Source organism: Lepus europaeus, chromosome 3 (assembly GCF_033115175.1).
Source record: "Lepus europaeus isolate LE1 chromosome 3, mLepTim1.pri, whole genome shotgun sequence".
Taxonomy (NCBI): domain Eukaryota; kingdom Metazoa; phylum Chordata; class Mammalia; order Lagomorpha; family Leporidae; genus Lepus; species Lepus europaeus.
The window spans coordinates 94,244,187-94,257,781 of NC_084829.1; positions in this window are offsets into that span (position 1 = coordinate 94,244,187).

The window sequence follows — 13,595 nt, forward strand, 5'->3', positions numbered from 1 at the left end:
CTAACACTTTCTTCTCCTCAAAGTAAAACCTTTCTGTGCTCACCTCCAATCCCTCACTATCATCAAAACAAGCACCATGCTAAAATAAACATACAAAGATGTTCAGAGAAGACAGAGCTTTTGATGTCTGTGTTTAGGAGTCTCATTTAGAGAGCTGACGTTCCTTCTCTGAGCTTCTGAGATGCTGGAGGTATGAAGATCTATTTAAATCAGTATTTGAAAGCCTTTATCAGTATCCTGTCACCAAGGATACCAACAGAACTATGCGACTGTGCACCTCAAAGGCCAGCACTGAGTCATCAAAGACGATGCAAAGAGCAGGACTGTGTAGTCTTGAGGTAGAAAGGTATGATCCAGCAATATGAGACAGTCTAGGTTCTCCAAGCCTTTGAAAGTAGTCAAAGGCATAACGCTTCTTACAAGGCAGAGGAAAGTGGAATAAAGAATGCAAGGCCAAACACTGACCTATATTTTAGCAAATGACTGGACATTTTCACACTCTCTGTATCACCTCCAAGCCTTCACACGTTTGTCCCCTCCATGAAACATTCCTCCCTGGTGATTTTCTCTGTCTCCTTTTATGCCCAGTCCAATAACCACTTCCTCTGTTGGTGTTAAGTTTGAGATATAACATCCCTTTGACATTTATCTCTCATAATGTTTTTTTTTTTTTTAGAGATTTATTTGTTTGTTTGAAAGGTGTAAAGTTACAGAAAGAAGGAGAGACAGAGAGTGAGATCCTGAATCCTCGGTTCACTCCCTAAATGGCCACAATGGCCAGGCCTGTGTCAGGCCAATGCCAGCAGCTAGGAGTCTCTTTCAGGTCTCCCACATGGGTGGAGGGGCTCAGGACCAGGGGCATGTACCACCATTTTCACAGGTTCATCAGCAGGGAATTGGATCAGAAGTGGAGCAGCCGGAACATGAACCAGTGCCTATGTGAGATGTCAGTGCTGCAGGCTGCAGCTTAACCCACTGTGCCATAATTGCCGGCACTCTGGAAATCTTTTTTAAAAAAATTTATTTTTTTCAAATCTATTTGAAATCTTTTAAAAAATATTTCTTTATTCTAATCCATACATATTTCAATATTATATATTCAATATATATTCAATATTATATATATATATATATATACATATATATATAGAGAGAGAGAGAGAGAGAGAAAGAGAAATGTATCTTCTATCTGCTGGTTCAATCCCCAAATACCCACAGCAACTCGGGCTAGGTCAGGGTTAAGCTGGGAGCCCAGAAATCAATCCAGGCCTCCCATGCGGGTAGCAGGGGCCTAAGCACCTGAGTCGTCTGCTGCCTCCCTTTCCCTGTTTGCACTGGTCATATTCATTCCCATCCTGAAAGTTAAAAACTGAGCTGAGTGCCTTGCTGGTAGAATACAGGTGTAGAATTTTGTTGAGGATTTTTGCATCTATGTTTATCATGGACATTGGTCTGTAGTTCTCTTTATCATTTGCATCTTTTTCAGGTTTAAGAATCAAGGTGATGCTGGCTTCATAGAAAGAATTTGGGAGGATTCCCTCCCTTTCAATTATTTGTAAAGCTTGATAAGAATTGGAGTTAGTTCTTTAAATGTCTGGTAGAATTCAGCAGTGAAGTGATCCGGTCCTAGGCTTTTCTTTGTTGGGAGGGTCTTTATTACTGAATCAATTTCCATCTTGGTTATAGGTCTGTTTAGGTTTTCTAGGTCTTCATGGCTCAATTTAGGTAGGTTGTATGTGTCCAGGAATCTATCCATTTCTTCTAGGTTTCCTGGTTTCTTAGCATACAACTCTTTGTAGTAATTTCTAATAATTCTTTTTATTCTGTGATGTCTGTTGTTACATTTCCTTTTTCATCTCTAATTTTATTAATTTAGGTCTTCTCTCTTCTTTTTTGGGTTAGTTGGGCCAATGGTGTGTCAATTTTATTTTTTCAAAAAGGCTGCTCTTCATTTTGTGATCTTTTGTATTGTTTTTTTGGATTCATTTTTGTTGATTTCTTCTCTAAGTTTAATTACTTCTTTTCTCTTACTAGTTTTGGGTTTGGTGTTCTGTTGTTTTTCTAGATCCTTGAGATGCATTGATAGCTTATTTATTTGGTGCTTTTCCAGTTTCTTGATGTAGGCACCTATTGCTATAAACTTTCCTATTAACACTTTTTGCTGTATCCCATAAGTTTTGGTATTTTTGCATTGTATTTTCATTTGTCTCCAGAAATTTTTTGATTTCTCTTTTGATTTCTTCTATGACCCACTGTTTATTCAGGAGCATGTTGTTCAGTCTCCATGTGTTTGCATATGTTCTAGAGATTGCTTAGTTGCTGATTTCCAGCTTCATTCCTTTGTGGTCAGAGAAGATGCATGGTATGATTTCTATTTTTTTTTTTTAATTAGCTGAGGCTTGCTTTATAGCCTAGCATGTGGTCAATCCTAGAGAAAGTTCCATGTACTGGTGAGAAGAATGTGTATTCTGCAACTGTAGGATAGAAAGTTCTATAGATATCTGTTAGGTACACTAGGTCTATAGCATTGATTAACTCTGTTGTTTCCATGCTGATTTTCTGTCTGGTTGATCTGTCCATTGCTAAAAGTGAGGTATTGAAGTCCCCCATTACTATTGAATTTAAGTGTATGCCTCCCTTTAGATCCCTTAACATTTCTTTTAAATATCCAGGTGCACTGTAATTAGGTGCATATACATTGATAACAGTTACATCTTCCTGTTGAATTGATCCCTTAATCATTACATAGTGCCTTTCTTTGTCTCTTTTAACAGTTTTCGTGTTAAAGTCTATTTTTGTTGCAGTGGATTCGTTCTGAGAAGAGGAGCGCAGTGGGGGCAGGAGGCGCAGAGTCACCACACAGACAGCAAGAGTTGGGTGAAAGCAGGCCAGAAGTGATCAGCCTGTAGACTCATTTATTTCAGTTGGAACAGCAGCTTATATAGCTTAGGCAGCCAATCTGGTTAAGGGGCAGTTTATGCCCTAACCAATCACTGCCTGATGCCAAGCAGACTCTTTTGCCAGGTGGGTTCCAAAGCCATTCCTGAGTAACTGATGCTCGCTTGCCAGCAGCCATCTTGGCATGGCCTTCTCATTTCACCACATTTTTTGTCTGATATTAGGATGGCTACACCAGCTCTTTTTTGGTTTCTATTACCATGGATTATCCTTTTCCATCCTTTCACTTTCAGTCTGTGTGTATCTTTGTTGGTGAGATGTGTTTCTTGTAGGCAGCAAATAGATGGATTTTGTTTTTTAATCCAGTCAGCCAGTCTGTGTCTTTTAACTGGGGTGTTGAGGCCATTTACATTACATTCAAAGTGACACATGCAGAAATATGAAGCAAGACCTACCTTATTCTTTACACAAAATGGATTCAAGGCCTAAATCTACAACCTGACACCATCAAATTATTAGAGAACATTGGGAAAACCCTGCAAGACATTGGCATAGGCAAAGACTTCTCATAAAAAGACCTAGAGATGTGGGTGATCCTGTGTCTGGCTGGGAGACTGCCTACCTAACCCATGCAGGAGGTTAAGAAGGCATGGCACACCGTGCCTCCTGGGAAAGACCCTAAGACCTGACTGCTGGTAGGTAGCAGGAGCCCCAGGCACATTTTCCCCAACCCCACTTTCTGTTGAAGTGTGTTGCAAATCAGTTAAACAGCTCCCTGGTATGGCCCAGGACCATATGGATCACCTGGGAGGCTCCATAGGCTAAAAGACCTTCAAGCTAATTGGAGAAGCATGGCAGCACCAATATTGGCTTTATCCTATAGAATTAGTGTTGCCCAGAATCAGCTATCCCCTCTCTGCCTGCCCTTTAAAAGGTGTGTTTGATTGTTAATAAATGGACATGTTCACCAAAACTTGTCTCCAATGCTTTTTGTTGAAGAACCCCCATCACCCCACCATCCCAGCAGTGCAGGCCTTGAAGGATGAGTATGCACAGAAGCACAAGCAATCAAAGCCAAAATTCACAAGTGGATTTATATTAAATTAATAAGCTTCTGTAATGCAAAAGAAACACTCAGGGAAGTGAAGAGGCAACTGACAGAATGGGAGAAATTTTTGCAAACTATTCAACTCATAAAGGATTAATAACCAGAATATATAAATAGATCAAGAAACTCAACAACCACAAAACAAAAAACCCAGTGAAGAAATGGGCAAAGGACTTAAACAGACATTTTTCAAAAGAGGAAATCCATATGACCAACAGACACATGAAAAAATGCTCAGAATCACTAGCCATGAGGGAAATGCAAATCAAAACCACAATGAGGTTTCACCTCACTCCTGTTAGAATGGTTTTTATACAGAAATAAGCAAACAACAAATGCTGGCAAGGGTGTGGGGAAAAAGATACCCTAATCCACTATTGGTGGGAATGTAAACAGGTAAAGCCATTACGGAAGACAGTATGGAGATACCTCAGAAAACTGAAAATAGATATGCCATATGACCCAGCCATCTACTCCCGGGAATTTACCCCAGGAAAATGAAATCAGCAAACAAAAGAGTTATCTTCACCCCTATGTTTATTGCAGCTCAATTTGCAATAGCAAAGATATGTTATCAACCAAAATGCCCATCAACTGAAGACTGGATATAGAAATTATGGGATATGTACACTATGGAATACTACACAGCAGGAAAAAAATTAAATCCGTTCATTTATGACAAAATAGATGAAACTGGAAATCATCATACTTAGTGAAATGAGCCAGTCCCAAAAGGACAAATACCATATGTTCTTCCTGACCTGTGATAACTAATAGAGCACCTAAAAGGCAATCTGTAGAAGTGAAATTCACATTTTGATAAAGAATGACTTGAACACCCTTTGTCGTGACTGTTGAGGAACAGATTTTTTTTAAAATACTATTTATTGAACTCTTTACTTAATATAGAGTTAAATATATGTGTATAAAGCCCATTGAAAATAGATCTCAGTAAAAAATGAGAGTAGGAATAAGAGAGGGAAGAAGAGGAGGGGCAGGAGGGTGAGTATGTTAGGAAGAATCACCATGTTCCTAAAGTTGTAATTATGAAGTGTATGAAGTTTGTAACTATAAGGCTGGATAGTTCTGAATATATTCCTACAGACTTACTTCTAGAGGTACAGTTTAAAAATTTGCCGTAGGAACCCAAATCCCCTTAAGCTGAATGGTAAAAATGCCATCTTAGATGTTGAAGTAATCAAATGGATAGAATTAAGGGTCTGGTAATAATAATAAATAGAATATATATAAAAATATATATAAAAGGAGTAAATGATCCAACATGGGAAGGAGTCCACACAGAAGACTCATAGAATGACAATTGCTTTAAATGTCAGTCTGACCTCCGAGTCAGCCCTTAAGGCATTCTGGTCTGTCTAAAAATGCTCATGAGAGCATTTCAGCCACAGAAAGCCAAGACATTGTGACCAAAATGTCCTACACAAAGGACCTTTGTGGGTGAGACCCCAATGGAAAGAAGTGGTCATCAAAGAAGGATGTACTTTTCTCTGGAGAAAGGAAAGAATTTCCACTTTGTTTATGGCCTTATCTAAATACTGAGAGTTTGTATATTCAAAGGCTTCCATAGCTTTGACAGCTCATGTCAAAAGTCTTGGGTGATCACTGACATTATACTTAAGAGTGTTAATTGCTAAATTAACAACAGGAGACACTGTGCACTAACTTCCCATGCAGGATCTCTGTCCTCAAAGAACTGTATTATAATTATGTCTAAGTACTCACAAAAGATGCATCATTGGGTGCTTCATTAAAGTTAATCAAGTTTCTAAAAAAAAAAAAAAAAACAAGAAGTGAAATTAACTTCAAGATGCAATGACTTTGAACAGCCCTTGTCTTGACTGTTGAGGAAGAGTTTTTGTTTTGTTTTGTTTTGCTTTTTATTTTATGGGTTTTTTTCCATGCAAATTATTGAACTATTTATTTGGTATAGAGTTGGTCTTCTGTGTATAAAGTTAATTGAAAATAGATCTTGGTCAGCGCCACTGCTCACTTGGCTAATCCTCTGCCTGCAGCCCCAGCACCCTGGGTTCTAGTCCCGGTCGGGGCATCGGATTCTGTCCCGGTTGCTCATCTTCCAGTCCAGCTCTCTGCTGTGGCCTGGGAGGGCCGTGGAGGATGGGCCAAGTACTTGGGCCCTGCACCCGCATGGGAGACCAGGGGGAAGCGCCTGGCTCCTGGCTTTGGATCGGAGCAGTACGCCGATCGTAGCGGCCATTTGGGGGGTGAACCAACGGAAGGAAGACCTTTCTCTCTGTCTCTCTCTCTCACTGTCTAACTCTGTCAAAAAAATAGATCTAAATGGAGAATGGGACTGGAAGTGGGAGAGGGATGATAAGGAGGGTGGAAGAGTGGGAGGGAGGGCAGGTATGGTGGGAAGAATCAGTATATTTCTAAAGTCGTACTTATGAAATGCATGATGTCTGTATTCTTTAAATAAAAAATTTCTTTGTGTGTGGGGGGAGGGGTAAGGGCTTTGGGGAATAAAAAAAACCCTCAGGGAACCCACTTAAAAAAAAATAGAATACAGGTATAGTGATGATAAGGCAGCCCAGCAGGAGCCTGACAGTCAAAATCAGGGATTTGGAGAAGAACCTACAAGCGATGGCTCCTGCCTCCATTCACTTGCAAGACAAACTTGTGTCAAGCTAGCACTTAGCACTCCAATGTTGTTTCCTTAGCAGTAAACTGAGAATAATATAAGAAGCTACCAGGTAGAATAATTGTGAGAATAAAATGAGTAAGGAAAGGAAAGTCCTAAGCACTATGCTAGGCAAATAATAAACACTGCAAATATGTGCCATGGTAATAGCATTATTGCTATCATCATTTTCATTATAAAGCCAATGGTTCACATATCTCTAGTACTCTACAAAGCAAAGTTTTACTTTTGTGTTTGCCACTGATTATTAGTTTCATAAAAATTACCTTCACTGGAGTTACATTGAACTCTTCCAAGTCAAGCTAGCAAAAGCTGAAACTGCACTAATGACATATCTAAACTATAGAGCATTTTTCAAGGATATAATAAAGATTTAATTTTTCTCCAAGGTTTTACATCTCATAGCACCTCTCCTGAGTTATCAGAAATCAAATTTGACATTCCTTTTAAATTAAAACATTATATTACAAAATTCTACTCTTTCCTTTGAAACGATTAAACTCTCAGTAGATGAAACCACTTTATTTTATACTGACACACTGCACTATTAATTCTGAAAAAAGTTCAAAATGATAATGAACACTTGTAATTCTTGAAACACATTTGAAATAGAAAGGATTTAACTTTACAAAGCTGTGAAGATAATAATAGCAAGAAGAGAACTTTCAGAGATCCAGAAATTAATTTTTTATCATTGTCAGAGTCTGCTAGTGTGATTTTATTCTTTCAATAATGTGATATTGTTTTATTCTGAAAACCACATCCTTATTTCTTGTTCTTTTGCTATATTCTTATTATGTAAATTGTGGGAGAACTTTGCCAGTGGAGAAATGAAATTCAGAATGCTTAAGTAACTCACCAACAGGGGAGAAGGCCAGTATGTGAACCCAGGAACACATTGTTGCTAAGCTATATAACTTCTTATTCACTTACACAAAATTATCATATATATTAAATATAGTTTGCAAATACTTTCAAAGCATTAGAATAAAAGTAGATGCCTTTAACTAAAAACTATATCTACTAATAATTTTATTTTTAGAAAATGTTGAGAAGCAGAGAGAGAGAAAAATAGGGAGAGAGACAGAAAGCTCCCACCTATTGGTTCACTCCCTAACAGTCCACAACAGCCAGGGCTGGGCTGGGGCAGAAGCCTGGAACACAATCCATGTCTCCCACGATGGTGGCAGGTACTCAGTTAATGGGCAATCACTGCTGCTTTCCAGGCCCTGTGTTCATGAGAAGCAGAAGTCAAGAGCCAGAGCCAGGAATTGAACCCAGGCACTTACTCAGTGTGGGATGCAAGCATCTTAACCACTAAGGTAAATTCCTGTTCCCCACATTTAATTTCTAATAGTAAACAGAAATTAACATCCTGCAGCATCTCCATATCATCTTCAGAAAATCCAGGGTTATTACCAGGGAGATGAAACATCTCATGGTGGATCAGGGAACAGAACTCTTGAATTCAGCCTCTGCTTTTGTTCGACTTTAGACACCATACCTGAATCTGCAAAATGAAAGAGCACTACGGCCTCAGTGTGCAGAAGTGCAATTATCATTAACAGAAATGTTCAGTGTCCATTGTGCATAAATCAATGCAAAATGCACTAGGGTCATGTTATGTCCTCAAAAAATGATTACACGTGGTTAAAATCTGACACAGGCTGAATTATGGCACATCACCCCAACATTCACACGTTGAAGTCCTAACCTCCAGTTCCTCAGAATGGGGCTGTATTTTGAGACAGAGCTTTTAAAGAAATAATTACCATTAAACCATGTCATGAGGGTAGGCCCTAATCCAATATGACTGGTGTCCTTCTAAGAACTAGAAATTAGACACAAGCAGGCAGAGGGAGGAAGGATCAGGTGAAGACAAAGGCAGAAGACAACAATTTGAATGCCAAGGAGGGAGGCCTCAGAAGAAACAACATGGCCAACACTTTGATCTCAGACTTCCAGCCTCCAGGAACTGTGAGAAAACACATTGCTGTTGTTTACACCATTCATTCTGTGGTATTTTGCTTGGCAGCCTAAGAATCAAAGGATTCCACGTACATAGATATAAATGCTAGGTGTAGAAGGGACATTAGGTGTCTAATGAAATGTGAAGCTCTGAGACTTCACCAGGGGTCACACTTTCCTCATAAACACTGAAGAGAGCTCTCACAGGAGAGCTTGCAGGAGAGCTGTGCACAAAAGCCCCACGGTGAGCATCTCAGTGGCGTCTCAGCCTCTCGGCACCAGCCACAGCAATGCTCTGCAAGGAGAAAACAAAAATGCCAGCAACATCTACCAGCACAGGAAAATCAAAACTACATAATGGCAAATACTTACAACAGCCTCTCTAAAAAGATGAGTGTGTTCACAGAAAGTGGACGACCTTCTGCTGAACTAATTACTTTTATATGTTTTTCCTTTTAAGTGGCAGTCATTTTCCTCAGGATAACAGCATTGATCAAGGTGAGTTAAGCTCTGTTCAACCGGGCTCCCTGTCCTCTGTACCCACCTCTCTGCCTTCAACAAATCCACGTTGCACTGTATTTTTTTTTTTTTTTAAGGATACTTATTAAATTTTACCCAGTAGTGGGTAAAATAATTTGTGTTCTGCCCTTATTCCAACTAATGACCAAGGACCACATTTAATTTTTTTTTTTTTTTTTTTTTTTTTGATCCGATGGCAGGAGCCAGGTGCTTATCCTGGTCTCCCATGGGGTGCAGGGCTCAAGCCCTTGGGCCATCCTCCACTGCACTCCCTGGCCACAGCAGAGAGCTGGCCTGGAAGAGGGGCAACCGGGACAGAATCCGGTGCCCCGACCGGGACTAGAACCTGGTGTGCCGGCGCCGCAAGGCGGAGGATTAGCCTAGTGAGCCGTGGCGCCGGCCCACATTTAATTTTTTATAACTCCTACCTCAGTACCTAGCTCAGAGCCTTGAACCCAATTAATATTTAGTAACATGCATTAACTAGAAGTGAACTAAATTACTATTCAGTAAACCTCTGAAATGTTACCTTGCCTTTTAGGTCATACACACATATCTCGGTAGGAAACTTAGTAAGGAAAGCTGCAGTTCACATCAAGAAAAGAGAGATGAGCTTGGACAGATTAAGCAGGCAAGGAGCTTCTTCTAATTTAAGGAACTTGGATTTTATCCTTAGGAAAATGAGAAGAATTGAAGCCAAGGGAGTGGCATTTTCACACTTGCATTTAAAAAAAAAAAAGATTTATTTATCACATTTGTATTTTTTATAAGATTAGTCTGGTGCCAGCTGGAATATGATTTACTGTACCCGGTCTCATGACTAAGGCAGGAAGCTGGGTGTGGGACTGAATTAGAGAAGAGTCAGAGGTATCTGAACTTTGCGGTCTTTGTAATTAACAGACTAGTGGGATCACTATCAAAACAACTAAAATAAGAACAATAGGTCAAGCTATGAAGGTGAAGATGGTGAATTTAATTTTAATTTTAAATTTTTTTTAATGAGGTGTTAAAGCAACATACTAAGATATATAAAATGCTTTACTTTGAAATGTAGTGATCAATGTATTTTACATTTATATATACTAATGCAATGTCCACACAGGTCAAAATAGTGGACATTTCCAGAACTTCTAATGCCTTTTTCTAAACAATAACTAATTACAAGGAGAAAAATAGTAATTTCACAGTGAAAATCTGGCAGATGCTAACTTAACAGATCTATCAAAGTTAACATTATCAAGATGAGATGAATTGACATCAAGCATCTCCTGATATGATGTACTTCAAATGACGAAGATGGCCAGAAATCCTGACACATTTCCCATACAGAGGTGTGGACTATGTTCCTTATCCTTGAATCAAAGCAGGCTTTTTGCTCTGACAAATAAAGAAGTGATGCTCTGCCAATTTACGAGCCCAGGCCATCAGAAGCGGACAGCACCACCGTCTTTGTCCTGTTGTATTTGTTTGTGGAACCCAAAACATCACCACACTACACGAGGCCTACACCACATGGACAGCCAGCCTGTAGATGCTCTGAGCCACAACTGTGGCTGAACTCAGCCAACGAACAGCAATAACTGCTACCAGGAGTAGGGGATCTTCATTGTCCAGTCTAACTTAGATGATACCAGCTTCAAATGAACTACATGAAATCCCAAGCGAAAACTACCCAGCTGAGTTCTCACAATCTGCAGAACCATGAGAAACAATAATGAATTGTCACTTCAAGCTACTAAGTTTTACCATGGCCTTTTTTTTTTTTTTTTTTTTTTTTTGACAGGCAGAGTGGATAGTGAGAGAGAGAGAGACAGAGAGAAAGGTCTTCCTTTGCCATTGGTTCACCTCCAATGGCCGCTGCAGCCAGTGCATCGTGCTGATCTGAAGCCAGGAGCCAGGTGCTTCCTCCTGGTCTCCCATGCAGGTGCAGGGCCCAAGGACTTGGGCCATCCTCCACTGCCTTCCGGGGCCATAGCAGAGAGCTGGCCTGGAAGAGGGGCAACTGGGACAGAATCCGGCGCCGCAAGGAAGAGGATTAGCCTGTTAAGCCACGGCGCTGGCCTTGCCATGGCTTGTTATGGAGTAAGAGGTAACTGAAGAGCAGCTAACACTATAAAACTGCATGTTGAGAATTTATCTTCCCTGAGTCTGGTACATATAATTATTTGTGATAAATGAATAATATTACTAACTTGAGAAAACTATTTTAACAGCCACTTCTCCTTTAAAAGCTATTAATTTAAGTGCTTATATTTCTTTTATTTAATAAATTACTTGAGAAAAGTTTTTAACAATCACACTATTAATCTTATATCTACAGCCCAGAAGTGGGTCACATATTGACCTACCTAGAAGTAGGTTTCTTACAAAATAAAATGTGATGACCTAAATATTTAAAGGCCTCATTAAGAGTGTTGTTCTAAGGTTTTAGAATCTCTTAAGTCTGGCCTTTAAAAATCTTTCTTGGGGTTGGGGCCAGCACTGTGGCTCAGCGGGTTAACGCCCTGGCCTGAAGTGCTGGCATCCCATATGGGTGCTGGTTCGAGTCCCAGCTGCTCCACTTCCAATCCAGCTCTGTTATGGCCTGGGAAAGCAGTAGAGGATGGCCCAAGTCCTTGGGTCCCTGCACCCACCTGGGAGACCCAGAGAAGCTCCTGGCTTCGGATCGGCGCAGCTCTTGCCGTTGCAGCCAATTAGGGAGTGAGCCATTGGAAGGAAGACCTCTCTCTCTCTGCTTCTCCTCTCTCTGTGTAACTCTTTCAAATAAATAAATAAATCTAAAAAAAAAAATCTTCCATCTTGCCTTTTGTTATTGTTCCAGAAGCATTAGGGGCATAACAGAAGTAAAAGAGGTAACCTAAGCGGAGGAAAGGTAGGTACTCTTGCTTTTGGTGATGGTATTTCTGGGACATTTGCAGGAAGCAAATTTGCAGGAAGCAGCAGAAAGGATAATATAAATACTGAATAATGAATGGATAATGGAGTAAAGAACAATGGACAGACCAAATCAGAGCTGAACACACTATGACCTTATGAAAGGGTTTTCCTATACTACTAATAATCTAAATAATTAGGGGCCCTTCTGCATTTTATTATGTGGATAATTAAGAAGCTTCTATATACTCATCAGCCCATATAAAGATATATAAAATTATAATGTACATTGGAATTAAAAATAAAATTAAAATAGAAAAACATACTGATTTGTAACAACTATCATCGAAAAAGGAAATGAAATTATAGATAATTCTAAAAAGTAGCAATCTTCATTAGATGGCTCAGTTAAATTACTAGATGATTTGTATTATACTTACCTTGAAATGAAGGCAGACTTTCAAAATTTTTTATTTGGGAGGTAGGTAGATAGAGAGCTCTCATATCCCAAAATTGCTAGGGCTGGGTTGGGGCTGAAGCCTGGAGCTCAGAACTCAAATTACTGGAGTCATTACTGCTGCCTCCTAGCATCTGCACTTGCAGGAAGCTGGAGTCAGGAACTGAAGCCAGGAACCAAAATCAAGTACTCTGATGTGGGTGTCTAAGTCACTAGGCTAGAAAGTGGCTTCAAATGAAAACATCTAAAGAAAAATTTGGCTGTTATATTATTCATATTGATAGTTGCAAAGTGTGGGGGAAGCATGAATCATTCATGGAATCAATGACCCAAATGTTCTGAATTAAAAACTCTGCATTTTTATAGTTTTAAACCAATAAGTACTTTTGATATTTCTTCAATTCTCCTAAAAAGTAATCCAGTTCTACTGCTCTTGAAGCATAAGAAACAGAGTATGCATATACAGATAAACTGGGTACCCACTCCTTCTCTCAAAACTGTTTCATGAATTAGTCTTTGTCAGACCAAATAAGACAGAGCAGCCATAAACAATGAGTGATGGCTATCTGAGGTGCATATAACCATTTTAACCTTTTACATTTGCTTATTTATTTGCATATTTCAACTTGGACTCTACAAACTATCTTTGAGCACAATTCAGGGTATTTTGAGCCACTTTAATTCAATCCTTCCAAGTATGGGTAGAAGTCTCCTCAACACTACCAATTATCTAGAGCCCCACTTTCGAATTTCTTGGTATTACAGGCGTTTAAGAGCATTGAGTAGACAGAACGTCCAAGTACTTGGGCACCAAGCAAAACCCTCTGCATATGAAGGAATCATTACTGAGTGAACATGAGATGTTAAATGCTGGTAACTTGGAGGTAAGAGGGTTATATCCAGCTCCCAGGTGATCTTCAAGACCTCCGATAGTGTGTTTTGTGGTTAAGCTACCGCACCTCCTACTGTAGTCAGGATATTCTAGTTCATGCCTATTGCCCCTATTGTCTTAATGTAACTGATGCCTCCTTTCACTCTGGTGTCTCACTTCAAGTAATGAAATTATATGGTCCTCCTACTTATTTATGCTA